General features: G+C 41.9%; 1 long non-coding RNA gene across 1 annotated transcript; it reads left to right on the top strand.

The window, feature by feature from the left end:
• Positions 1 to 67: 67 nt before the first annotated feature.
• Positions 68 to 26,518, top strand: LOC119265746. The gene is made up of 6 exons (XR_005131702.1): positions 68 to 288; positions 431 to 497; positions 643 to 738; positions 13,887 to 14,020; positions 16,167 to 16,300; positions 24,523 to 26,518. It is a non-coding gene; the product is annotated as an uncharacterized LOC119265746 (long non-coding RNA).
• The last annotated feature ends 915 nt before the right edge of the window (positions 26,519 to 27,433 follow it).

Raw genomic sequence — 27,433 nt, 5'->3', positions numbered from 1 at the left:
TGGTTTTTCCGATCATTGTATGCATGTACAAGGCATTTTGGTCTGTATTGGGTCAGGATGTGCTTGAAGTGCTCCGGGTCAGTGTACAGGAAGGAAAGCTTCATCTTAGCTGTAGGAGAGCTGTCCTGACCCTGCTGCCAAAAAAAGGAGACCTGACGGTGCTGAAGAACTGGCGCCCTGTGGCATTGCTGTGCACAGACTGCAAGCTGCTCTCAAAAGCGTTAGCCTCCAGACTGGGGAAGGTGATGGAGCAGGTGGTGCATCGTGACCAGACGTACTGTGTGCCTGGTAGGTCTATCTTTGATAATGTTTACTTAATTCGGGATGTTTTGGACGTCCCCAGGCTATTGGGTTTGAGGGCTGGTCTTATTTTCTTAGACCAGGAAAAGGCATTTGACCGGGTTGGACTTGTTTTTCCTCTCTACCTCAGGGTGCATGTCGGCAGCAAGACTAGCCATTTTACTTACAGCAGTGGACTAAACCAAAATTACATTCAGGTATTCTTAAGGCAGTCACGTTCCAGTTCACAATACAAGCATATTCAGCATTTAGTTCAAGTATATATTTCTACAGATTTGATTCATGGCACATGTTCAATATTAGCAATTAGATCATAAACAGTGTTTGTTTTTCTTTTTCCAGGTTGACCTGTGTACCCCCCGTTTCTCTGTCCCTTCCAGGCCTGCAGACCTACAAGAGGACTGGATGACCCTCGCTGTCACTCTCTCCAGGAAACAGGTAAGTATCTGTCTCTTTACATTATTTTAAACGAAAGGCTCAGTCAAACCTTTGTCTGTTTCAGTCGTTATCCATGGCTAGTGATATGCTAGACCAGCTAGCATCATCACAGTGCTAAAAAGTTTTATTTGGCGTGTGCCATAGAAGAACCACTTTTGGTTCGCTAAAGAATCTTTCAGTTGAGGATTCTTTAAACAACTATTTTTATAAATAAGATATACAAGGTTGAAAACATTTGTTTTTTTAATTTAAAGAACCTTCATATAATGTAAAGGTTTCCTGGAACCGTATGTCTAACCCAAGAACCATTTAGGAACCTCTATTTTTAAGAGTGTACTGCTCTCTTAAAGAGAAACTTCAGCAGATTATCTTAATAACTAACATTCTCCTTCTTCACTCTTTTCACTTCCATTATTTAGGACTGTCATGATTCTGAAATTTTAACTGATGACTAATCATCATACAGATAATCACAATTAATAATACAATTGTCTGTTTCTACACTTCCACTATTTTATGAGGCCTATATGCTTAATAATAGTTCAATAAAAAAACAAATTTATTGAACAATACATTTAAAAACATAAATAAAGGTATGCTCTTGCATTTAAATTAAATTTGTATGCATATTACCTTGAAAATAATAGTTAAACATTTTCAAAATAAACTAAAAAAATAAAAAACAATGCTGGTTTTTCTACCAGCTGTTAACTGCAGCATTTCCTTGGCTATAAACCGTGCTACACTGTGGGTTAACGTATGCCATGTGGTATTGTCACGTTGATATGTAGATACTCCCTCCGTGCCTCCGGAATAGCCAGCTACCCGGGAAGAATATGATGATGCTGTTGTCTTTCCAAGTTCACCTCAAATGTTTGAATATTTTGGACAAATCTACCTTTAGTAGCTGTGGTTTGTCTCTCCATTTCAGCTGAACTTGAAGTTTGGCAGTTTAGTGCACACCAAGCCATTTAGCTTTATTTTCAAGTTAGAATCACATTTACCTCCAACTTATTAGTCATAAACAGTTGACTAAAAATGATCTTCAAGGCAGTAGTTGCTTGATATATTTTAGTAGTAGCTAATATATTTTGTGCTGATTGACTGTTGGGTATCAGCTACAAACAATATTGAGCTTGCATATGTAAAATCACTATTGCATTAACATTGCGTTAATATTAGTTTTGATTGTAACATTTAATTATTAGATATATAGATATATAAAACATTTAAAATATAGTAATATTTAATGTTGGTGTTACTTACAATATTAGTGTTACTTAAAGTATAGTAGTATTTAATATTAGTGTTACTTAAATGTAATTTTATCAGGTGCTTAAAACATTTACACATTTCATGTCTCATTTAATTAGTCATGTTCACTTTTACTTTTACTGTTGCTTAATTTTCATGTTCATTGCCACATGATAACATATATTTATGTATTTGTATATTCACCCTCCATAAGAGCTCTTCTCTACATTGGACACTTGTTAGCATAATTCCCAAGAAAAATTCCTTTGTAACAGTCCAAACAGTTGGACTATTTACTAAATCAATCAACAGTCTACTTTAGTGCTACAGGTCCTACTCTGGCCTGTCTGTCTCCTACTGAAACAATGTGGTGCATGATGAGGTATAAAATTCTACCGTGAGCAGCGAAAGACCTGTAAAACTAAAAACTGTAGCAGTTTCTGTCTTCATTCCCCAAATGACTATTAAGTGCTGTTAAAAGTAAAGGTGATGTAACACAGTGGTAAACATGCTCTGTTTTCAACTTTCTTGTACCGTGTTTCAGGCATCACATGTGGAATAATCGTATATTTTCAGAAAACAATATAGGTCATAAGGTAAAACATCAAATATATTTTGGTATTACAGGCCAAACAAAATGTCTCAACTTCCTTGGGACTGAGTTTGTACAATGAAATTGTCTTACCTGTTTGTGGACAGAACTGCATGATGTTAAGTTGGGTTGAGTGATTGCTGACTGGGTTGGCAGCTGCACAGCTGTAGATGTGATTTTCCTGAAGGTGTATCTCCAGGTGGAGGCAGAGAGGGACACTGAGGTCAGGATTACTGCTTTGTTTCAATGTATCTCTGTTTCTAACCCATGACAGATTGACCTTTGGGCCATTTGTAACTGAACAAAGCACTGTGCAGAGATCTAAAGTTGACTCTTTCTTTATGTGGATACTCTGAGACTGCATTGACTGATTTACTGGAAGACAATGAAAAAAATTAAGAATTAGGTGGTTTAATACAATGTTTTTGACAAATTATCACTTGTTCTACTGGTTGTTGACATCATCATCATCGTTGTTGACCGCTTAATCCAGATAGGGTCGCAGTAGCAGTTGGGAAAGCAGAGAATCCCATATGACCCTGTCCCCTGCAGCTTCCTCCAGCTCCCCAGCTTCCCAGGGACCCCAAGCCACTCCCAGGCCAACTTGGAGATGCAATCCCTCCAGCAGGTCCTAGGACGACCCCGGGGCCTTATCCCGGTAGGCCGTGCCTGGTACATCCCCACCGGGAGGCGTCCAGGGGGCATCCGAATCAGATGCCCGAACCACCTCAGCTGGCTCCTCTCAATGTGGAGGAGTAGCAGCTCTACCTCCTCCCAGATGGCCAAGCTCTTCACCCTATCAAATAGAGTGTAGACCGCCACCCTGCGAAGAAAGCTAATTTCCGCCGCTTGTATTCGCGATCTCATTCTTTCGGTCATTACCCACAGCTCATGACCATAGGTGAGGGTTGGGATGTAGACCAACCGGTAAACAGAGAGCTTTGCTTTATGGCTCGGCTCCCTCTTCACCACTACAGTCTGGTACAGTGACCGTATTACTGCTGCCGCCTGTCCCAGCCTGTGGCCGATCTCACGATCCCTCTTCCCATCACTTGTGAACAAGACCCCGAGATATTTAAACTCCTCCACCTGGGGCAAGTCCTGGAGTGGGCATGCCATCCTTTTCCAGGCTAAGACCATGGACTCAGATTTGGAGGTGCTGATCTGCATACCAACCGCTTCACACTCAGCTGCAAACCGCTCCAGTGAGCGCTGGAGGCAACCATGTGATTCAGCCAAAAGAACAACATCATCTGCAAACAGCAGAGATGCCACCCTCCAGCCTCCACACATAATGGCCTCCTGACCTTGGCTACGCCTTGACACCCTGTCCATGAATATCACGAACAGGAGTGGAGACAGGGCACAACCCTACCGGAGCCCAACGCTAATACTGAAAGTGTCCGACTTAATGCTGAGTATACGAATACAGCTCTCACTCTGGGAGTACAGAGATCGAATGGCCCGGAGTAGTAGCCCTGGTACCCCATACTTCCAGAGGACCTCCCACAAGACATCTTGGGCAACCTGGTCATAAGCCTTCTCCAAATCCACAAAACACATGTAGACTGGGTTGGCAAACTCCAGTGCCCCCTCAACAATCCGCGAGAGGGTGAAAAGCTGGTTTATTGTTACACGGCTGGGACAGAATCCACATTGTTCCTCCTCAATCTCAGGTTCAACTATTAGTCGGAGTCTCCTTTCCAGCACCTTGGCATAGACTTTCCCAAGGAGGCAGAGCAGTGTGACACCCCGATAGTTGGCACACACTCTCCAGTCCCCTTTTTTAAAAATGGGGACCACCACCCCGGTCTGCCAGTCCAAGAGTACTTTTCGTGAGGTCCATGCAATATTGCAGAGGAGTGTCAGCCATGACAGCCGCACAATATCCAGAGCCTTAAGCATCTCCAGATGAATCTCATCCACCCCTGGTGCCTTGCCACTGAAGAGCTTGCCAACTACCTCAGGGAAATGGAGCTTGACACGCCAGAGGCCTCCTGCCCTGACTCCTCTCAGGGTGGCATGTCTCCCGGATTAAGGAGTTCTTATAATGACAATATCCTCATTTGAAGTCAGAGTTTCTCCACCCTTGCCGAATAAAGCTTGGGCACAGCCACCCCGACCACTCCTGAGTCATGGGACACTTGTCCAGAACCTCCTTGAAGCTGACCAAAAGTCTTTTTCCATGGCAACGCCAAACTCCTCCCATGCCCTGGATTTTGCTTCTGTCACCGTTGCAGCTGTCACCTTTTTCACCTGTCGGTACCTCTCTGCTGAGTCGGGAGTCCTTCGGGCCATCCAGTCCCTAAAGGCCACTTTCTTCAGCTTGACAGCCTCCCTCACCACTGGTGTTCTTGAGTTACCACCTCGACAGGCACCCACAAGCTTTTGGCCACAGCTATGCCTGGCAGCTTCCACAATGGAGGTTTTGAACAGGGTCCATTCAGACTCCATGTCCCCTACATCCCCTGGGACATGAGAAAAGCTCTCCCGGAGGTGGGAGTTGAAATCATTCCGAGAGGGGCCTCCAACAGTCGTTCCCAGCACACCCTCACTATTCACTTGAGCCTACTGGGTCTGACCATCAGTTTTCCTTGCCATCTGATCCAACTCACCATCAGATGGTGATCAGTTGACAGCTCAGCACCTCTCTATACCCAAGTGTCCAGGACATATGGTCCCAAGTCAGATGAAACGACAACAAAGTCGATCATTGATCCCTGACCCAAGGAGCTCTGGTACCATGTACACTTATGAACATCCTTGTGTTTGAACTTGGTGTTTGTTATGGACAATCCATGCCTGGCACAGAAGTCCAATAACAATTCACCGTTCGGGTTTAGATCAGGCAGGCCTTTCCCAATCATGCCTCTCCAGGTCTCCCAGTCATTGCCAATATGAGCATTGAAGTCCCCCAGTAAGACTATGGAGTCTGTAGGCGGGACCCTTTCCAGAACCCCGCCCATTCGCTCCAAGAAGGCCGAATACTCTGACCTGTTGTTTGGTGCGTAAGCACACACAACAGTCAGAGTTTTCCTCTCTGCAATTTTAATTCGCATTGAGGCAACCAGCCTGGGACTCGTGACTATCCTCACTCCCACCCGGCGCCTCTCACCCTGTGCAACCCCTGAGTAGGAGATGGACCAACCCCATATCAAGGAGTTTGGTTCCAGAGCCGACGCTTTGGGTGGAGGTGAGCCCAGCTATATCTAGTTGGTACCTTTCAACCTCCCGCACAAGCTCCAGCTCCTTCCCCCCCAGTGAGGTTACATTTCACGTGCCAAGAGCCAGTTTCTGCCACAAGGGCCTAGGCCGCCAAGGGCCCCCCTGCAATCTCCCACTGCCTGTGCAGCACTGCACTGCTCCCCCATGCTGGACCTTGCGGGTGGTGGGCCCACACGGTCCCCCCGCGTTGCCTCTTCGAGCTGAGCCCGGCTGGGTTACGTGGGCTTCCCGGCCACCACTACCCCCAGGCCTGGATCCAGGGGTAGGTCCTGGTGACCCTTTCCCGCGCAGGGTACACAATGTTCTGTGCCTGTTTTTCATGGTGGGTTTTGTTGACATTCTCTCTTATAATAAATGTAGTACCAGTCAAAAGTTTGGACACACTAGTTGGAATGTATTGGACAAGCAGCCACGTGGGTCACAGCCACGCCACACAGAAAGCAAGGCTTTAGGTTAACAGGTAGCTCTAGCATTAACCTGTGTCTGCATTCTCGCACATTCGAGCTCTGACTGACTCAGTTTATCCTGTTGTACAGGCAGGACGTAACAAGCTGGCTATTCCCACCCATAAGAACAAGAGTCTTTAGAAAAATAAACTCAGAAATTAACTGCAGCAGAACAAATAATCAGAACAAACATATAATATTTCTTAAACACCCACACAACCCTCTTACTGAAGGTCCTCAACCCCGAGGATCACAAAATCTTTGAACCAAACTGGGATCCGCCCTCTTCTCTTGAGTTGCGCTGGGTTGGGGACACTCTTGGTATATGAGCCATCCGTACGGACTGGTGCTGGTGGACAGCCAAAAACCAACTCTGTGGCATTCTCCATCAGTGTGCCAGAGCGGAAAGAGCAGGGTGCGACTTTTGCAGCAGCTTTTCTTGACCACGCACAGATCACAGCAATGCACAAATAGGTCTGTGTCATCCTCTTAGGCATGAGAAAACCTCTCTCCAGAGACCCTGGGAGTAATGACAACAGAAGCAGCCTTCTTCTTGACCACCTTCTGCTCTCTCTGACATCCCCTGTGTGATCAACGCTGGTGGGGCTGCCGCTTGTGCGCACACCCCATGGAAAGCCGTTCTGCCCCTTATCTGACAGAACATTCTGCCCATGGAGATCCTCCACTGGCTCTAATGTTCCACTGTGCACTGGACATCTGATGGCTTCCCTGTTAATGGATGGCCACCTCTGAAATTCAGCATGGCACCCTCTAGGTCCACTTGGTACCCCTTGAATCTCAAAAAGTCTAGGCACAGGATGCACATTTCTTGGTGCACGTTCTTGTTTCTGGCTGTCAGCGTCGGCCATCCTGTCCCCATGATTGGTGCTAGATCTTCGGTCAGCAGGCAGAGATGAAATGTCATGTCTTCCCGCTTGAACCCTGGAGGCACCACTTCTGGCCAGGCTACTGTGACTGTCAAGCCTGTGGCAGGCATGGAAACCAGCAGCACACCATAAACAGGGGCAGTGACACCACAGCACTGATATACATTCAGGATGGTCATACATCCAGAATACTCTTTCTCTCCCTCTCACTTTCTCTTTCCCTCTCTCTTATTGGGAACAGTGTAAATATGGAAAATGCTTCAATAAGTGTTTGGGTCTGTCCAAACATTTGTTCTAAAGACATTATCAAACATTTGCACAACAACGTGCACTTAGAGATTTCTAATGTTATGTATTTTTACATACCTGAGTGTTGTGTTGTGTTACACTCACTGCTATCTGATATGTGTTTGATGGTCGGTACAGAGACAGGTGCTGGAGGACAAATAGTGAACATTGCAAAGTACATTGAAATTTAAAAAAATGATTTTATAAGTATATATAAGTAGACCTATATTACTTGTATGATGGTATTGAACTCCAATCTACATTGACTTTAAAACTGAATTGAACATTTATCAGCTAATAGATAAGCTAAAACCAATACTCCCTTACCATAAACAGTGACATTGAAATGCTTGTTAGTAAAATGACCATATAAAGGAAGATCTGTACTTTATAATCTCCAGAATGTGTGGTGCTGATGTTGCTGATGGTCAGAGATCCAGTCTTTGTGTCCAGCTGCAGTCTGTCTCTGAATCTTTCATCATAATGAGTGGAAGAGCCTGATGAATCTTTCAGTGCTATGCCAGTATTTGCAGTTCCAAACATCCAAACTATATCAGCATCCCTCTCACTAGGCCAGTCAGTTCTTAGAGTTACAGTGGCTCCCTCTTTTACTTCCACTGTCTCCACTTCATCCCCTGCAGTTGCTCTCACAACTGCAAGACAGACGGATATTGTTATAGAAGTGTTCACACAGCTTAAACACAGTGTAAATTCCCCTAATGTGTGTAGGTAACCCACACAGGTGAAACAGGAAATGACTAGTATAGCTTCATCCTCTTTACTCAGTCCACAATGGACTTTTATGGTTACAGTTTCCACTGCATACTTCTTATACTAGTTTTAAAACTACATAGTTTTACAAGTACTTGATTTACAGCAAAAGCACTAATTTATGAAGCAAGCATTAAAACTATTCAAAAGTCAAAGTCAAAACTTAGACACTGAGTGAGAAAATGCAAGCATTTGAAAATTGGAGTATTCAAATTAATGAAAGCACAAATCTGAAAATGTCAAGTAGGTGAAACAACATCAGCTAAAAAAGTGAAAATGAAGAGAAAATCCAAATTTGATTGTTAATAAAAGTATAAAAATTTTAAGCAAACAGATTAAAATAGGAACTCTTACGTGTTTGTTCAAGATATAACCATGCAAAAGTTTATTAACCAGAAACAAGTAATTTGAATTTTCCTTTATTACAGAAAAATTTGTTGCTGAACATCAATAGGTTAAGACTACTGCCATTGAAGGCTTGTTTGTCTCTTTTTTGAATCAAGACAGAAAACGATCCCAATTTAAGTAACTTTTTAAATATTTTTAGGGCCCTTAGATATTATTACTGTTTCAAATACATCAGCTAAACCCCCATATGAATGAAAACACTATGAACAACTAAACGTCTCACCCGCGGCGCAGATGAAAAAGCAGACAGTGGCCATCATGCTGGAAGTCTAACAGATACCCGCAGAGATACTTCTAGCAGAGCGTCTGAAAGCTATTGTAAAAACCTTAGTGACCGAGCGCAGCTCCACTGAAGCATCACTCTCTATCAGAGAAACAATGAGTAATGTAGACATAAATAAGGAAGAAGAACCTTCAGATCAGAGTCATACAGTCCAGCAGATGGCAGCAGAGCCTGTGTGTGATAATTTAGGCATACACTTTGCTTGATACTGATAAAACACACATTTCCTTTACATCTTATCAACATTCGCATTAGAAGGAGCGGCCTTTGAGCTTCAGATATGCAGTATCTTGGCCAACTGTATTTGTTTTAAAAGGAAAGTTAGGTCAATTTTCAGAATGTATTCCTGTTTATCTATAGATAAAGGCATGGAAGACAGGTTTACTGCTCTGTTTGAAGCTCACATGGCCCCTAATTCATAAAGTGAAATCTCCATTTTCAAGTGAACAAGGCACTTTTTCACACCCTGTATTAATCTTAAAGAGCTAGTGATGATATAAAGCATGACACTATTAATAATAGTGTGGATGCTTAAGCTTGTGTCCAGCACAACTGTTGATTTTCCTGACTAAACACACCTAATTACACGGATCTGTTAATTGCCAGGTTTAAGGGGTGTGTGAGTAGAGATACTATCATACAGTCATGCACCCCTGAACTAGGGCCTTTCAGAGAGATGGTGAGATGCCAGGCTAGGAGAAGATAGGAGCAGCTACGCTATCAAACATCAAGTTGGTTTAGTACCAGGCTATTGTTTTTCATAATGCTATTGTGCTTAATCCAAGCAGCAGCAAGACTGACTTTCCCTTGCGCCCAAGCTCACATACCACCTATCACAATTCAAAGCACCAATTCAATGCAATTCAAACAAAACACATATTTTAACTGATTATTTTATGCTTCAGGAAAATCTGAAATTCACAATCCACCTTTTTTGAAACAGCCTACCAATATTACCTGCTCAATTATGGTTCAGTGCAGCATGGGGTCAAAACTCAACACATTTGAACTCCTCCCCCCGAGTGGCAACCAACACCTCTCTTAAAAGTGAATGGCTGAGACATGCAGAAAAAAAACGCTGCTTAAAGCTCCGCTCTTAAGTGGCACTTTATCTGTGAATGAAAATTATGGAGCAGAATGCAGTCAGTTTTCTCTGCTATGTGCATGGTGAGAGAGCTGATTTGAGAACCACAGTTATACCTGCTAATGTTTATGAGCTGTGGTTTACGATAGTGTTTGAAGAAGTGTAGTAATGTATTTCATGCATGCAAAACTTATCATTTAATGTAAATCTTCATCTAAAGGGAGCTTCAACGTTTTATCTGGAACAAAGTGTGGCAGTATCTCTCCTATTACTGCAGTGGTACCTTTAACGGCACTTTGGGGACCATACCATATTCATTTGTAATTATATCCATACAGGCTTTTTGCCTTTATTGAACATTAGGTTTTGAAAAGGCACAAATACATAATTTTATCCTGGGGAAAAAAATAATAAAGGCACACAAATGGACCTTAAGATCACGGTTGTAGATCTAAGGGTACATTTACATTATCGGTGCCTTGATGAACAACAATGAACATGTAAAGTAAATTTTTTCTGACAGTTTTTGACTACAAATCTACTTAATCTGGACAAAATTGAGAGTCGTGGAGGGGTAATATCTTATATTGTGCTTAAACTGGCTTCAGTACTCATACTGACTTTATGAAATTATTACATCTCTATGTTTGCATTTAAAAATTCAAAAACAACATGAAAAGGCATGGATTGTACAGACTGCTGGATGCATCATGCAGGGATCATGTGGAAATGATTGTATTGTGGGTGCAACTTTGCCACCGTTGCATCAAGTCAGCTGTGAAATTTCTTCCCCACTAGGTTCACTAATCAACTCTGAGTGGTATTATTAAAAATTGGAAATGTTTAGAAACCACAGCAAACCAACTACGTGAAGTTATGGGGCCGAGGTCACTGAGTGCTGAAGCACGTAGTGCATAAAAGTCACTAAAACTCTGCTGACTCACGAAATGGTTTCCCTGGCCGATCAGCTACACACAAGCCTAAGATCAAAACGCATAGTACCAAGGGTCGGTGGAGGAGTGGTGTAAAGCACACCAACACTGAACTCTGGAGCAGTGGAAACATATTCTGTGGTACTGACGAATCTTGCTTCTCTATCTGACAGTCTGATTGATGAGTCTGGGTTTGGCAAATGCCAGGAGAACATTACTTGCCTGACTGCGTTGTGCCAACTGTAAAGCTTGGTAGAGGAGAGATAATGCTGTGGGGTTGTTTTTCAGGGATTGTCCTACACACCATAGTTCCAGTGAAGGGTAATGTTAATTCTTCAGCATACAAAGACTTTGTTATGCAATTGTATGCTTCCAATTTTAGGGCAGAGTCTGGGGAAGGCCCTTTTCTGTTTCAGCATGACAGAGATCCAGTGCACAAATCAAGGTCCATAAAGGCATGAGTTTGGTCTGAAAGTACTTGACTGGGTTTCACAGATCCCTGACCTCAACCCCATCGAACACCTTCGGGTTAGAGCTAGAACAGAGATTGTGAGCCAGGCCCTCTTGTCCAACCTCAGACAAACTGCAAAATGTTGTAGAAAGTGTCCTGTAAGAGTGGAAACTGTTATTACTATAAAGGGGGGGCAACTCTATATTAATGCCTATGGATTTCTAAAGGGATGTCATTAAAGGTCCTGAAGATGTCCCAATACTTTTGCTAAATATAGTGTATGTATGTTGTAAACCTAAAATGTATATGATGTGCTGTAAACCTGACGTCTATCATTTTTACCAACTTGTTATCTAACTTATTGGTGCTTGTCTGAATAATGAATGGTAGGGTCTAACATATTGTTGCTAGTGTAAATAAATAATGAGGGCAGTAATACTGACACCTGAAGACAAATTAAACCAGTGGCCATTAAGTCAGTCTGCAAAAATTTTTTTATGATCCTGATTAAATAATAAGTCAAGTTGTCAAAAGTAACCTGATTAGAAGTACCAAAGTACCAGGTTAAAAATCTATTGAGCTGCCTGGAGAACTGCAGTAGAACGTTCAGCATCTGTCATCATGGACTAAAGTTTATTAGGTACAACACAGCTTTAGATCATTTTGGCCTAAACTAAAACCTTAAGCTCCAAGGTGAAATGTGCCAACCAGAAAACAGTCCTGATGCTGCCACCAATGGATCAATGTGTTCATTCATGGAAAAAAGAAAGGAATTTAAGCTAAAACATCACTGAGTATAAAATAAATTCCTTACCTCACAAAGACGATTGTAAATAAAAGTATTATCATTTGAAAAAGAACAACCTAATTGAAATATAACATCATTATATTTAACTGATGTAATGTTCAGGGGGTGGAACTACCATTACCTCTGCTGTATTTTTTTTGTGATCAGATGTTTTTGTTTTTAAGATAATGCTTCAATGTAATACCAAATACAATAGGCAACAAAAGAAATAGCAACAAAATGCAGCACATTCCCCAGCTACATGGCACCCAGTAACCCACCACTGATCAAGGAAGAAAATAACAGTGAAAAAATAAATGAATTAATAATCTCTTTGACATATCTGGTAATACAAACAAACCAGTGCTATATGACAAATATAAAAATAGTTGTAAAATATAATAATGCTGCTTGGGGAATAAACATCTTTCACAAAAAGTTGCCAATTTTCTTTCAACTTTCTAATGAGTTCAAGGTTCTCCCATTAGCTCCATGGATCTGTGCAGTTGAAAGTTCCATATTGATAATATCCACAAAGGTGAGGATCCTTTGCCACCAGCACTGAGGATGTGGAGATTGCATCTCTGCTGGATTTTGGTGATTACTCTTTTTGCTACAGATTGGAGAAATCTCAAATATTTCCTAAAAAATTAATAACTGGTTAGTTACATAGCCACCTCCTCTGTATATTGCTAATTCTGCTCTGTGTTTGCTGGTTATTCATTTTATAGAGGGGAAAAAATCTCAGAAATATCTCCTGAATATCCTGAAAAATGAATAGCTTGTACATGCAGCACAGCGCCATAGAGCATGGCATTTTCACCTGTACGGGGTTTAGCTGATGGGGGAATGGAATTCCTGTGGCCAATCAACGAAGGAGGACAGACACCTCAAGAAGGGTTAGAGGAGGAAGACTTTAAATACAAGTTCAGTGATTCGACCACAAAAGTGAACCAGTACTTGAAACACAGCCGAAGTACAAATTTTTCGCACCATTGAAAATTTGTTTCAGCATATCTGCTGTTTACTTTTGCCTCCCTCGGGAGGTGTCACAGGCAAGTCCACCCGGGAGGAGACCCCAGGGAAGTCCCAGGACATGCTGGCATGACTATATTGCCCAGCTGGCCTGGGAGCGCCTTGGAATCCCCCCGGGGAGCTAGTGGAAGTGGCTGGGGAAAGGGAGGTCTGAGCCTCCTTGCTTAGGATGCTGCCTCCGAACCCCGGAGAAGTGGAAGATAATGGATGGATGGTTGGATGGATGGACTTGGGCTCATAAACATCATCTTTATGTTTTCTGAAAATGTATATTTTATAGGAAATTACACAGAAACCTATTACACCAAAACATTATCTTTTTCAGTATTTAGTATGTCCATTTCATTTTCTCTGTGACAGCTTCTTGACAGCTCCTCATCCTTTTAGATTTAGTTTAGGTTTAGGTCCAAGGGTCCTGCCGGCATAGGCCAAATCAAGCCACCCCGGGATTTTCAAGCCTTCTCCAAGGTGCTGAAGAGCCTGGCAGAGTGCTTTAGGACTAATGATGTATATAGCGAGGTACAAGTGGCTAAGACGAGGACCCTCCCTTATTCTGCTCAGCTGGGACCTGTTAATGAGAGCCCAGCTGCACCTTGTTGATGAGTTCTGACTGCCCTTCAACAACAGAGCTTGAGGACAGGAAGAAGCGGCAGGTTGGGCTAACGGTTACTGTTCTTACCCTTTTTCTGTTTTGTCTCCCTACAGACACTTAGACATCGCTGGACTGCACGAGTGTCACCGTCCTGAGCCCTGGGTTTCCCCCTCGGCGATAAAAATTCTTTTTTTTCCTCTCTTTTCTTTTTTTGCTTGTTTATATAAACATCTCACTGCTAGGCATGGTAAGTCTGAAACTAGTCTCATTCTTTCATATGTGGGCCCAAGAGTCTCACCGACTCACAATAATAATACATTCTGTAAAAAAATATTAGTCTGGTCTAGATCTGGTCTCTGTCTTGGTCTTGTCTCGTTTACTAACAGTCTTGATCTTGACTTGGACTCTATGTATCCTAGGCTCAGCCTTGTCTCTGACTCTGTCTCTATCCATCTTGATTACAATGCTAGCTTTCAGTGCTGTTTATCTTACGGGGGTAGTTTTCGTGGTCTACCACGAAAATCCCATTCTTATTACATACTAAAGCTTATTTAGTTAGTTATTATTCAGTAACTTCAACACAAACTGGTTGAGCTCTTCTCAGGTTATAGAAGTGTGTAATTAAACGTTGGGTCTGTTGGTGTGTTCTGGCCACATAAGATGTTAAAGAACATAAGCTTGACTCTATGTTTCTAACAACGTCCTATTTGGAAGAATGAATTTGTTTTATATCTATTGTATATTTTTATATTACATGATTATTATTGTATATTAATGTTAAATTATTTATAAATATTTATAATCTTATATCTGTGTGAAAATGTGATGTATTGGCCAGTGGTTCCCAACCTGGTGCTCATTTTTCCTTCATCCCCTTGTCTGTCGCAGGCTGGGGGTGGAGAAAAAATGACCCTGGGGAATTGGGTTGGGACCCTGTTGGGAATTGGGTTGGGAACCAGCCTGTGCTGATTGTTAGATCACTTTACTAGCTGACAGGCAATGTTAATTGGCCTATAATATGTTTAACTGCTTTTATAATTGGTATTCAGTTAACTGCATTTTGCTACATTCCTGAGTTTTGTTGCGATTGAGAATGCATGACCAAAGATGAATCTTAGTGAAGACTGAGTGATTTTTTTTCCTTGTCCATTAGAGAAGACCGTCCTTTTCTGAATATACCTGTATTGCTAATGCTACTGCTATTGACTGCAATATCTGCTATGCAGAAAGTACCATTGATGGCAATGGTGAAATCTCTAACTGAACCACGAGCCCTTCGAGCTTCGAGTACAGCTCGGCTTGACCCGCCATCCTTCAAGGTGCACGGAAGACGAGCGCCGAGAATGTTCTCTGTACTGGCGCCCAGGTGGTGGAATGAACTCCCACTGGCTGTCCGAACAGCAGAGTCTCTTGCTGTCTTCAAACGCAGACTGAAGACTCATCTCTTTACACAGCACTTAAATGAGCATTGAATTATAAGCTGCACTTATTTTATTTATTGTATTGTATCTTATTGTTATTGTATTGCATTGAATGGCTCAGAGTTCTGCGCTCAACTCTGGTTCTTTTTCTCTTGGTGTCTGCAGTGACATATTTGTTTCTAGCAGTATCTGAGCTCAGGACCGTCTTTTTCTCTAAGCTATTGATAACTAGCAAAGATACTTTCTCTAGATTGACAAAGCACTTCTTGTAAGTCGCTCTGGATAAGAGCGTCTGCTAAATGCTGTAAATGTAAATGTACCATATAGGCTGACCATAAGGCAAGTATAAAGACAGTTCATGTCCTGTGTTTTCAGTGTGCAAAGTTATTTGTTTTCTTGATACATAATATTTTAAGACAAAAAAGACAGGCCTTACTCATAAAGAAAAGATAAGCTATTTCCCTGTCTGTCATATGTTTGTTTCTGCATTAGGTTACCTGTATGCACTGATCAGGCATAACATTATGACCACCTCCTTCTTTTTATGCTCATTGTCCATTTTATCAGCTCCACTTACTATATAGGAGCACTTTGTAGTTCTACAGTTGCAGACTGTAGTCCATCTGTTTCTCTGCGTACTTTGTTAGACCCCTTTTACCCTGTTCTTCAGTGGTCAGGACCCCCATGGACCAGAGCAGGTACTATTTGGGTGATGGATCATTCTCAGTAATGCAGTAACACTGATGTGGTGGTGGTGTGTTGCACTGGTCTGAGTGGATCAGACACAGCAGTGCTGCTGAAGTTTGTACACATGTCCCAGTAATGATGTGTAATTGATAAACTCCAGAATCTTCTCTGCTGATGTTTGTGATGGTTAAACATCCACTGGTTCTGTTCAGCTGCTGTAATAGTCTGTAATAGTCTCTCCTCTAATGATCAGGCTGTTCACTATCTTTATATCTGCATTCTCAGATCTATAGAACCACAGTATGTGAGCATCACTCTGAGCTCCAGTTAATCCAGTATGGATGGTTACAGTGTTTCCCTCCAGCTCCTGCAGTCTGACAACCTCTTCTCCAGCTGTGAGCACCAGACCTGAGACACAAGTGAGTCGGTCAAATTTATCACATAAAACCAAAGCCGTAGGCAGTGTTTGGAGTGGACTGAATTGCCTTCCTGCCTAATGATTCTTGCCTGCTTAAATGCTCCAGTGAAATGCTCTTAAAGGCAGCTATGTTGTTGTTGCTGAGTGCTGCTGCTTAGGATCTATGGTTGGGAACTCGTGTTGTGTTTAGCAGTCGTGGCTACAGACTGCATGTTGTACTGTGATGGAGCACCTTTATGGATCCCAGGTGCATGTGGTGCGTACTGTGGCTGTCAGAGACTTTTGTGCATTGTTGCTCTGGATCTGTGGTTGGGCAGCTGTATTGTGTGGGCCTAATTCACAGTGACAGTGAGAAGTTTGGCTGCTACAGAAGGTCCCCAACCAATAGAGCTAAGAATGTAACGTCTTTTCCTGTGTATAACTGAAAAAAAGGAATTTCTTAATGGTTTAATTTAGCCAAAATAGTAGTTCTCTCTTGCAGAGCCACATGTTCAGTAGGGAATAATCAAAGAGCCACATCAAGTCACCACAAGTGACACGTGAGTCCAAAGGAAGGCTGCTTCCATCATCAAAGACCCCACCCACCCTCAGCATGGACTGTTCAAACCTCTGCCCTCAGGCCGGAGGTATAGGAGTATGATGTGCAAGACCTCCAGACTAAAGAACTCCTTCTTCCCCACCGCAATCAGAGTTCTGAATCAGAAATAACTATTCACACTTCGGTCTGCCAGACTTGGGTACAGACGTGTGATGTGTATCCCACTGGTAAAGAACTCTTTCCTCAGGAATAACCTGCACCTACTGTCACTTTAACTGTAGCACATGTTTACAATTGCACTATTGCACTTTAGCACTCATTTCTGCTGCAGATAATCATGTTCCCGGCAAGGCACAGCACCATCCATCCATACCACTGTAATTTATACACTGCAACCTAACCTGTTGTACATTTCAAAACCTCTATTAGTAGCCTATATTTAGTGCGTTATTTCTTGATTAATATATATGCTTGTATATATACACTCTTTTGTATTTTTAATGTTATATTTGGCATTCTTAGCGAGGAGCAAAGTAAGCTTTTCATCGTATATAAGGAAACCTGTTTCCTCTGTGCAAATGACAATAAACACTTTGAACTTTGAACTTTGAACATCTCCACCCATTTAGGAAATCTGCTGATTTATATTCCCACAATGTACAGTGCAACCCTGTAATGGAGCCAATACAAAGTGACACATTCAATCTCTTCTGTGCTAACTAGTGTAGCCACTAGTATGCACAAAGTTTACTCTTAGCTTTTTTTTATCACCTGCTGCTATAAAAGCATAACATGCTTGACCCCAGCTTGCCTATACTACTGCATCTGATCTTGGCAATTAAGGAGTTCTGAAAGAGTTAATTAGCTGGACAAGGTGTGACTAATCTGGTTGGAATTAGACTCTGCAGGAAGGTAGATCTTCAGGACCAGGTATGGTGACCACTGCCATAAAGCCGTGCATCTACATCAAATGTGTGCTTCTGTACTTCAAATCAAATCAAATCAAATTTATTTGTATAGCGCTTTTTACAACGGATGTTGTCACAAAGCAGCTTTACAGGATTTCAGAAAAGACAAAGTTTCCACAGGACTGAAAGAATGTACAGAATGTACAGAAACCCCCCAGTGGGCAAGCCAGGGGCAACAGTGGCACCAGCGTCTCAGTTTACTATAATTCCCTGTGTCCATGGACCCCTGGATCTGCTGCCTTTATCTAGGGGGGGAACATTACCTACCAAAAGCTAAACTGAACAAGTGTGTTTTCAGCCTAGTCTTAAAGATTGAGACTGTGTCTGAGTCCCGAACAGTTTCTGGAAGATCATTCCAGAGTTTGGGGGCTTTATAAGAAAAAGCTCTTCCCCCAGATGAAACCTTCTGAATTCTAGGAACTATTAATAAGCCAGCGCTCTGGGATCTGAGTGGTCGTGATGGCTCATAATGAGAAATAAGGTCTTGCAGGTATTCAGGAGCAAGACCATGTAGGGCTTTATAAGTCAGTAAAAGGATTTTATAATTAATACGGAATTTAACAGGCAGCCAATGAAGTGATGATAGCGCTGGACTAATATGCTCAAATTTTCTAGTTTTAGTGAGGACCCTGGCTGCGGCGTTTTGGACTAGTTGGAGTTTGTTTAAATTCCTGCTCGTACATCCTGACAGTAGCGCGTTACAGTAGTCTAGCCTGGAAGTAATAAAGGCGTGTACTAGTGTTTCTGCATCACGCAGGGACAGGGCATTTCTGATCTTGGCAATGTTGTGAAGATGTAGAAAAGCTGTCCTAGTGATGCCGCCTATGTGTTGATCGAATGATAAATCTGAATCTATTATAACGCCGAGATTTTTAGCTGCTGATCCAGGTGTGGCTGGAAAGTCGGCGAGATTTAAGATTAAATCTGGTGATTTACTTCTGGCAAATTTTGGACCCAGAAGGAGAACCTCTGTTTTGTTACTGTTTAATAGGAGGAAGTTGCGTGACATCCAGCCTTTCACGTCTTTTACACAGTCCTCCATTTTCTTTAACCTGTGTTGGTCATCAGGCTTGGCTGATATGTACAGTTGAGTATCGTCTGCATAACAATGAAAGTTTACGCCATGATTACTCATAACTGTGCCTAACGGTAACATGTATAGTGTAAATAGTAATGGTCCTAATATAGACCCCTGCGGAATTCCAAATCTCACTTTTGAATAATTGGAAGATAAATTGTTTACCCTGACGAACTGATAACGTTCTGATAGGTAAGATCTGAACCATGATAGGGCCGTCCCTGTGACTCCAACCATGTTTTCTAACCTTTCTAGGAGAATATTGTGGTCTATTGTATCAAAAGCCGCGCTGAGGTCAAGTATCACTAAGAGAGATATGTAACCTTGATCAGAGGCAAGAAGAAGATCATTAGTTATCTTATCTAGAGCGTCTCAGTGCTGTGGTGTGGCCTGAATCCAGACTGAAATTTTTCATATATATGGTTCTTGTGTAGATATGAACTAAGTTGTTGGGCCACAGCTTTTTCTAAGATCTTAGATATAAACGGTAAGTTAGAAACAGGCCTGTAATTGGACAAAACGGTGACATCAAGATTTGGTTTCTTGATCAAAGGTTTGATAACAGCAAGTTTAAAAGCTTTGGGAACATGGCCCAGACTAAGGGATGAGTTTACAATAGTTGAGATAGGGTTTATAATAACTGGCAGTACTTCTTTGAGTAATTACTTGTGATTACTTGTAATTACTTGCTGTAATTGTGCAGGATGATGATTATGTATTATTATCATGAACCCATGCACAGATACGCTGAAGAAAATGCAGAAAGATCAATTCCTAGATGGTTGCTAGGGTCTTTCCAGGCAGTTAATATGGTGTTTTAGCTGGTTGCTATGGTGTCCCAGCTGGTTCCTAAGGTGCTGGTAAGTGGTTGCTGTCTTATCCCAGGTGGTTATTATGGCATAGCAAGCGGTTGCTAGAGTATTGGTTCCAGTAGTCTGGCCCACATGGTTAATAGGGTTTTGCTAATAGACTTGTACCATCATGATATAAGTTAACACCTTCATTCCTTTGGGGACAATTCATCATTTAACTATGATTGTTTGAAAATCGTACATCCGATCCAAAAGCTGTCAGCAAGCACACCATTCCCAATGAGACTAAATATTTTGGAGTTGGAAAGGTATGGATATCTCGAAAACTGTGGGAGAATCTAGCAAACAAAATTCGTTAGAAAAATAATAAATGTAGGATGCGGGGCATTTTAAAGAAGAAAGAAACTGAGCCAACTGTGAAAACACTGTATAGAGCACCGTTAAAGGAAAAAAGTGTCGCTGTGGACAGCAGCGGTCAAATGAAAAGTCACTTTGAACAGTATCTCAAGTGCAGCCTGAACGCAGTTAAAAGAGATAAAAAACCTGTTTGTTTTGAAGCACTCCACTAATGGTTTGTTTTCCTAACACACGTGACCAGTGATGTGCATAGTTTTCTTCAGCACAAAACCATGTGACTGCTTTAGAACCTGATCCAACAGAACTCACTTTCTGTAGTTGCTGGGTTGTTTGGTTCTCACAGCTTCTCAAACACTAGAGGGTGCTCCTGAGCTTGACCAAAATGACTGGGTTAAGATGGAGCAAAATCACAGTTTATAAACGCATATTTTAAATAGAAAAGAATACAATCATTTCCTGAACACTGAACAGCGTAAAACATTTTAACCATGCTGTTTTACTTTTAAGAGCTTTTAAACTCGAGTTGTAGGAGTTTAAATGGTGCCTCACGTAGGTCCATAACGTCAGTGAGCACAAACAGCCAATGAGCTGCTCCGCTCACCAATCAGTCAGTCCTCAGTATCAGTAATGACGGTGTCCTGCTGCCTGAAACCTGTTTGCTGTAGAAAAAAGAAACATGCAGGTGAGTTTTCTTTGCTTCGTTAGTGAAATACATCCTTCTACTTTGTAGACTTATAGGAAGGTTCTGGGCGAGTGATCAGAAACTATTTTTATATTATTTCACAGCCATTGAGCTCCATTCACCCCCATTCATTGACGACTCGCTCGCGAGCGCTCTCTGGCGTTTTGCAGTCACGTTTATGATGTAACAGGGAAACAGGAAGGGGCTCCTCGTAAACCCGGCTCTGGTGCTGATTTCTTCTCAGTGAATGCGGCTCCTATTGACTTGATTCGTGAAGGAGAAAATGAGGAGGAGTGAATCTGATGCAACACCTGCACCGGTTTTCATGATTTTCAGCCCAAACCGCTTAAATCTTGATTTAGATTTTATATATGAAGCTCACACCTTGGCTATTATAGAATATGTGGAGGAGTAGAGCAAAGGTTAATGTGAACCCTGCAGAAAAAACACAATCATAGAAACCATTCAAAGAATCTGTTGGTTCCTGGTGGTGTCCAATAGTCACTAGTGGTATTTTATGTTTTCCTGATGGGCTGATATCACAGTGTAAAGGACTCTGATGGTTGAGCAGGTGACCTGGGAGATGCAGATGCATTTGATGGTTTCCTAATGGGATCTCAAAGTGTCCTTCAGGAAACTAGTGGTCTCTTAAATGTAACAATTAAGTCTATTCCCCTTAGAAAGCAAAGCATTCAGGTTTAAATCTTACTGATTCTAATGGTCTTTTTTCAGCAGGGAATGAGGTCATATGTGTGTTTGTCAGGAGATTTGCTATAAATACCAGCTATAAACTGCGTTGAGGCTCAAAGGTGATGTAACTTTTTGTAGAACCATCATGTTTATGTTAGTTACCTTCAGTGCTTTAGAAACAAGTGAGTTGCTTTTAAAATCACTAGAAAATAAAGAATGGGTCCTTTATTGTAAAATATCTCCCAAGACAGAGTGAATTTATAGCTGCTGTTCATGTTTTTAACCACCAGGTGTCGATAATGTGCACTGATTTTAAAACCTTACAGTAATTAACCCTTTTTAGATAGTCTTCACTGCTTTAGACAGCTTTGTTTTTGCCATCACTACTTCCACGTTCCCTCATGATTATTTGGTTGGGAGGCCGAAAAACGTTCATGCACGTTGTTCTACTGTCTACTGAAGATTAGCCCCGCCTATTCATATAGAAGTGTTTTAGTCCAGACTGCAATCAATCAATCAATCAATCAATCAATCAATCAATCAATCAATCAATAGGGACAATACAGGGAAGCCAGTGAGAACAAAGGTTATTTACATATCGCTGCTGTCAGAAACAAAACCTCGTATCTCCAAAATAATAAGTTTACCGGAGGAGGATAAACATACTTTACTTTTAACGCAAGTCACTGGAATCAACCCCCCACCGCCCCACCCAAAGTCATTTTGGGCCGTTTCTTTTAGTCCGTTCATCATGAAATTTACACACATTGTAAACATCCATCCATCCATCCATCCATCCATTTTCCAAGCCGCTTCTCCGTCAGGGTCGCGGGGGGGAGCTGGAGCCTATCCCAGCAGTCTTCGGGCGGAAGGCAGGATACACCCTGGACAGGTCGCCAGTCCATCGCAGGGCAGACACACAGACACAGACAGTCACTCACACCTAGGGACAATTTAGCACACCCAATTGGCCTGACTGCATGTCTTTGGACTGTGGGAGGAAACCGGAGAACCCGGAGGAAACCCACGCAGACACGGGGAGAACATGCAAACTCCACATTGTAAACAGCAACAGGTATTTTCAAACTATATCCAAAACTGAAAAGCGACAAAAATGGAGATAGATTTTCTTTCAAGAGCAGGATGTGTCAATCTTAAAGCCACAGTATCAAATACAGCCTGTTTAATGATGGCAGAAGGAGAGCTTTTGGGCAAATGAATCACAGCGGGTTTTTTTGTTTGTTTGTTTGTTTTGTTTTGTTTTTTTGTGACATCACAAATGTTTTGTGAAAAGAGAAGCTCTCACACTACTATTTTACATAAACATGTAAATAAATTTACTTAGAAAAATCTTTTTAGGAATTTAATACTAAATAAAACTAATCTATAACTAAAAGAAAGGATAAAATAGATCAAAATAAAGAAAAAATTGTTTCAACATGTTATCGCGTTCACATACACACCACCTTACATGCAAAGGCTTAACTAAGGCACAAGTTTAAAGAAAATCTACAGGTTAAAACCAAGGAGTGAGTGAGTGAGTGAGTGAGTGAGTGAGTGAGTGAGTGAGTGAGTGCGTGAGTGAGTGAGTGAGTGAGTGAGTGAGTGCGTGCGTGCGTGCGTGCGTGCGTGAGTGAGTGAGTGCGTGCGTGCGTGCGTGAGTGAGTGAGTGAGTGAGTGCGTGCGTGCGTGCGTGCGTGAGAGTGCGTGAGTGAGTGCGTGAGTGAGTGAGTGAGTGAGTGAGTGAGTGCGTGAGTGAGAGCGTGCGTGCGTGCGTGCGTGCGTGAGTGAGTGAGTGAGTGAGTGAGTGCGTGCGTGCGTGCGTGAGTGAGTGAGTGAGTGAGTGAGTGAGTGAGAGATTGGAACACCTGAATTCAATGATGTGAATACTTTTGGCAATATAGTGTATAAGTGATATTAAAGTAAATACTGTCATGATCTCTGTGAGTGTTACTTAAAGCATATCAAAACTTTACACTACTGACTAAATAAAAAAAAACAGTGGATGACATTTATCAACACAGGCCATACAGGTTGTGTCAAATTAACATAAACTAAACTCAGAGTCGTTGGTGACTTTCGGTCAACAAAGATAGTGACCTATGGTGTCAGTAAGAGTCTCAGTCAGGCTGAAGGTCTTGAAGGTTCCCAAATGGCCACCTTTCATCCAGTTATAGGATGATGGAAATACTCAGTTCCAAGTACAACACACTGTAAAACATAATAACTGCACTGACTTAACGTTTTTTGGTTCATGTTAAAATTACTAATACAGATCTGGTAACACGTATAAGTTTTTGTTTTATCCTCAGTTACTGAGGTAAACATAGTTAAGATCAGTTCATTTGGAGAAGTCCTACAGACCAAGGAATCTTGGGCCCAAGAAGCTCCTCAGCATTCTAAGCGGTTTTGGTGGTGTCTGTTAATTAACTCTTATTTTTCTCATTTGTGAATGTAATACTCTTAGCAAAATGCTGTTTTAAGCAAAGTATCTGCTTACTGTGTATTTTACTGTAACAATGCCAATTTCCCCCAGTGGGATAATAAAAGTCTATCTTATCTTATTCAAATGGACTGATCTTGTACCATCATTAATAGTACACCTCCTGAAACCAGTTGCTGGAACCACATTTCTCATGACTAGCCTACAGTCCAGGCTTTATCCCACCAAACACCGATCCTCTCCACCTGATAAACGCACGGTTATATTCAGTTTGATGGACTCTTTATATTGCTTGAGAGAGGCTTACCAGGAGGCTTGTGGCAGCCTTTCAGTTTTCAAGATAAACCCCCTAAAAAAAGGATGCTGTGTGTCAGAGTTGGTGGCTTTGTGGGAAAAGCCTTGTCTCATGTCCAAGAGGTTGCTGGTTCAAAGCCAGGCTGGACTCTGCTTGTGGTCCTAGTGGGTGGAGGAGAGAATCAAGGGTGCACAGAAATGAGGTGGTGAGGAGGGAGACCAAAGTGGAGAAGAACAGCAGCGGTCTTCCTCCAAAAAGCCCCTCAGAATGTGGGTGATAGGTTTTAAATATGCAGCTTCATATTTAAAACCTAAGTTTTTTCCCTTTCATGTGCCATAACCCCTTATTTTCTTCCTCCAGGAGGCCCGGGGGGGTGGCCCGGGTTATTTCCCCCCCTTCTCGGGTATCGCCCTCCGGCCTTCCTCCGCTGCCAGTGCACCTCCAGGCTCCATCCAGGACATCCTTGGAAGGTGACTTCAACTGACAACGGCAACTGTGACGTGGAGTTCCTGATCGGGATTTGAACCGATAACCCCCCACCACGGGGCATGGCATCTACCAGCGAGCCACAGGATCTCACAAGGCTTTCTTATTTTTTTTCGACATTTATCTCTCAGATTTCCAACTTGCTGTGTGAAAAGCAGTAGCTTGAGCAAGATTTGAACCCACAACCTTTTGAGTGCAACTACATTGCTTTTCTTAGTGAGCCACCGTGGCTCAGGTCCAGCACCTTTTTTTTTTGGACATTTGATTGATGATAATAAGGATGCCTGAACATGAGTTTAATAGTGAAGATATGTGCATAAGCTACTATGGCTTGTTTACAGTGATCTTTTTTGTTTGGATATTTGACTTTGAGATTCCCAGGCTTTCTACTGTTTCTACTGATGCTTCTAAGACTCTTAGACCAGGATCATTAGAGGAAGAGGAAGACTGACTGTTCAGACCTGAATAAACGGCAGTCTAAATAATACAGTCCTGAAAGCTTCCTGTTTTCTTCCTAATAATGCATGATTGTGCATTCAAACAATGGAAAGTGAAATGGGTGAAAAGGGCTTATGTCTCAATTTAATAATCGAATCTGCAAAGTGAAGATTTACACCTTTTTTAGTTTGCATGGTTGCAATGTTTGATGCTGATTTCTCAGTCAGTGCTCATTCTTGGGAACTTGATTTGTGAGTGTCTGTGGTGCACCTCAGATAATAAGTAATGCAATTCCTTCATTCTCATATTGACAAGTTTTCTTGAAATTCATTGATGGCTTTTTTTTGGGTTTGCCACACCAGGATTTCCAGTGAGTCCATCTGGCCACCTATATGAAAAAAATCTGGGGTGCCACTGTCTGGAAGAAATCAGTACCCTTACTAATCTGGTAGTCGATGGCCATGTGTGATAACTACATGTTATTCCAGCCTCTTTCATTAGATGTTCTTTATTATTTGTAACAGACTGTAATGGTTCACAAACCTCTACCCACATACCCACCTACCTACCTACCTATATGTCTTCAAATAGACACCATAGTGGTGCAAATTGAGGTTTGTGAGCCATTGCAGCCCCCTGTGGTCAAAACTGGTATAGCATGATAGATTTGAAAAACTAGTATTATTTTCACCATGAACGTGCTAAAATATTTCAGTTCTCAGTTGTGGTTAACACATTTTGTTTTACTTTTAATACAGAATGTGTTAAACAGCAAACATTAACACATAAAATGTGTTTAAGGCGAGGGTAACTCATGTTATTTAACACATCAGTTTTTTGAAAGTGTGGGAGTTTCAACTTCAGCCCAAATCAACACACCTGATTCATGTAGAAATTAAATGGACATGGTGTTGTGGATTACAGTTGCTGCTAAACTTACACGAAATAAGGTAAATAAAAATAATCATATTATTACTCATTAAATTCTCATCATCTTGTCCTCACAGGAGGTGCTGGAGCCTGTCCCAGTGTGCATTAGGTAGAAAACACAAAACACCATGGACAGGTTGTCACTCCATCACAGTGCAAGCACAGCCTTCAGTATCTCCAACTTGCCTGTAGACACCAAAAGGAGAACATGCAAACTCCCTAGTCTGGGAATCGAACCCTGGCCTTTCTTGTTGGGAGACAACAGCACTACCCAGTGCACCACCATGCTACTGCCACAGAACTCTAAATCTCCATATTAAACGATGACCAGTCCTGATATTTGCTAACGTTTGTGATGGTTAAAGATCCACTGGTTCTGTTCAGCTTCAGTCTGTCTCTGAATCTCTCACTGTCATAGTCTGTAATAATCTCTCCTCTAATGATCAGACTGTTCACTATCTTTATATCTACATTCTCAGGTCCATAAAACTACAGTATGTGAGCATCACTCTGAACTCCAGTTAATCCAGTATGGATGGTTACAGTGTTTCCCTCCAGCTCCTGCAGTCTAACAACCTCTTCTCTAGCTGAGCACAGCAGACCTGAAACAATGTAAACAAGTAACATGGAAAATGTTTCTGAAACTGTTTAAACAGTGACACATTAACATGTAAAAGATATTCCATGTAAATTTAACTTTGAAGTCACTACCACACGTCTAACAAAGTGACCTGACCTGCATCAGGTCCTTTTTAAACACTAAAGTTATTAGCTCCACGTTTGCCCCAGTATGTATTGCTATGTATCTAGTATAAAGGAAGAATGCTGGGTGATTTCTCCTATTGGTGCAAGCTTGACATTTTGGTGTTTTATAGAACCATATAAAATACCTTCTTCATCATCTGAAGAACCATTTCACTATGCAAAGAACCACTTAGGCATGAAATCCCACTTGGCATTTCAGTGTTTAACGTCGTGGATGAAGGTTGAGTCACCGTTGGACTTTTTTTTTTGTTTTTGAAAAGTGAACCAGCGTTGATATCGTGACATTGTTTCAACATCTTACCTTTCAACACTGAATCTCCCAGAGAGCAAAAATCAGTTGAGCCACATCTAAGCCGAATACTGCACACCGAGCTCGGAAGGCATTGGCCGAGACTTTGAATTCAGGCCCAATTCTGGCCCAGTTGCTCAGCTCACATCCGGGTACTCCATGATATTAACCCTCCCCTGCCCTGCCAGCATAATATACTCACTCCATTCACTTCCAGATACGTTCTGTGTAAGTCTAAATCTCTATTTATTAACTACATGTACCGGAATCAGTAGCACAGCATCAGATGTAGCCTAACGTTCACTTTTATTGAGAAACAGCATAACAGAGAAAGCAAACAACCACGAAAAGTAAACCAACTGA

This window comes from Pygocentrus nattereri, chromosome 17, assembly GCF_015220715.1.
Source record: "Pygocentrus nattereri isolate fPygNat1 chromosome 17, fPygNat1.pri, whole genome shotgun sequence".
Lineage (NCBI taxonomy): Eukaryota > Metazoa > Chordata > Actinopteri > Characiformes > Serrasalmidae > Pygocentrus > Pygocentrus nattereri.
The sequence above is the reverse complement of the archived record's forward strand: the minus strand, read 5'-3'. Positions and strand labels throughout refer to the sequence as shown.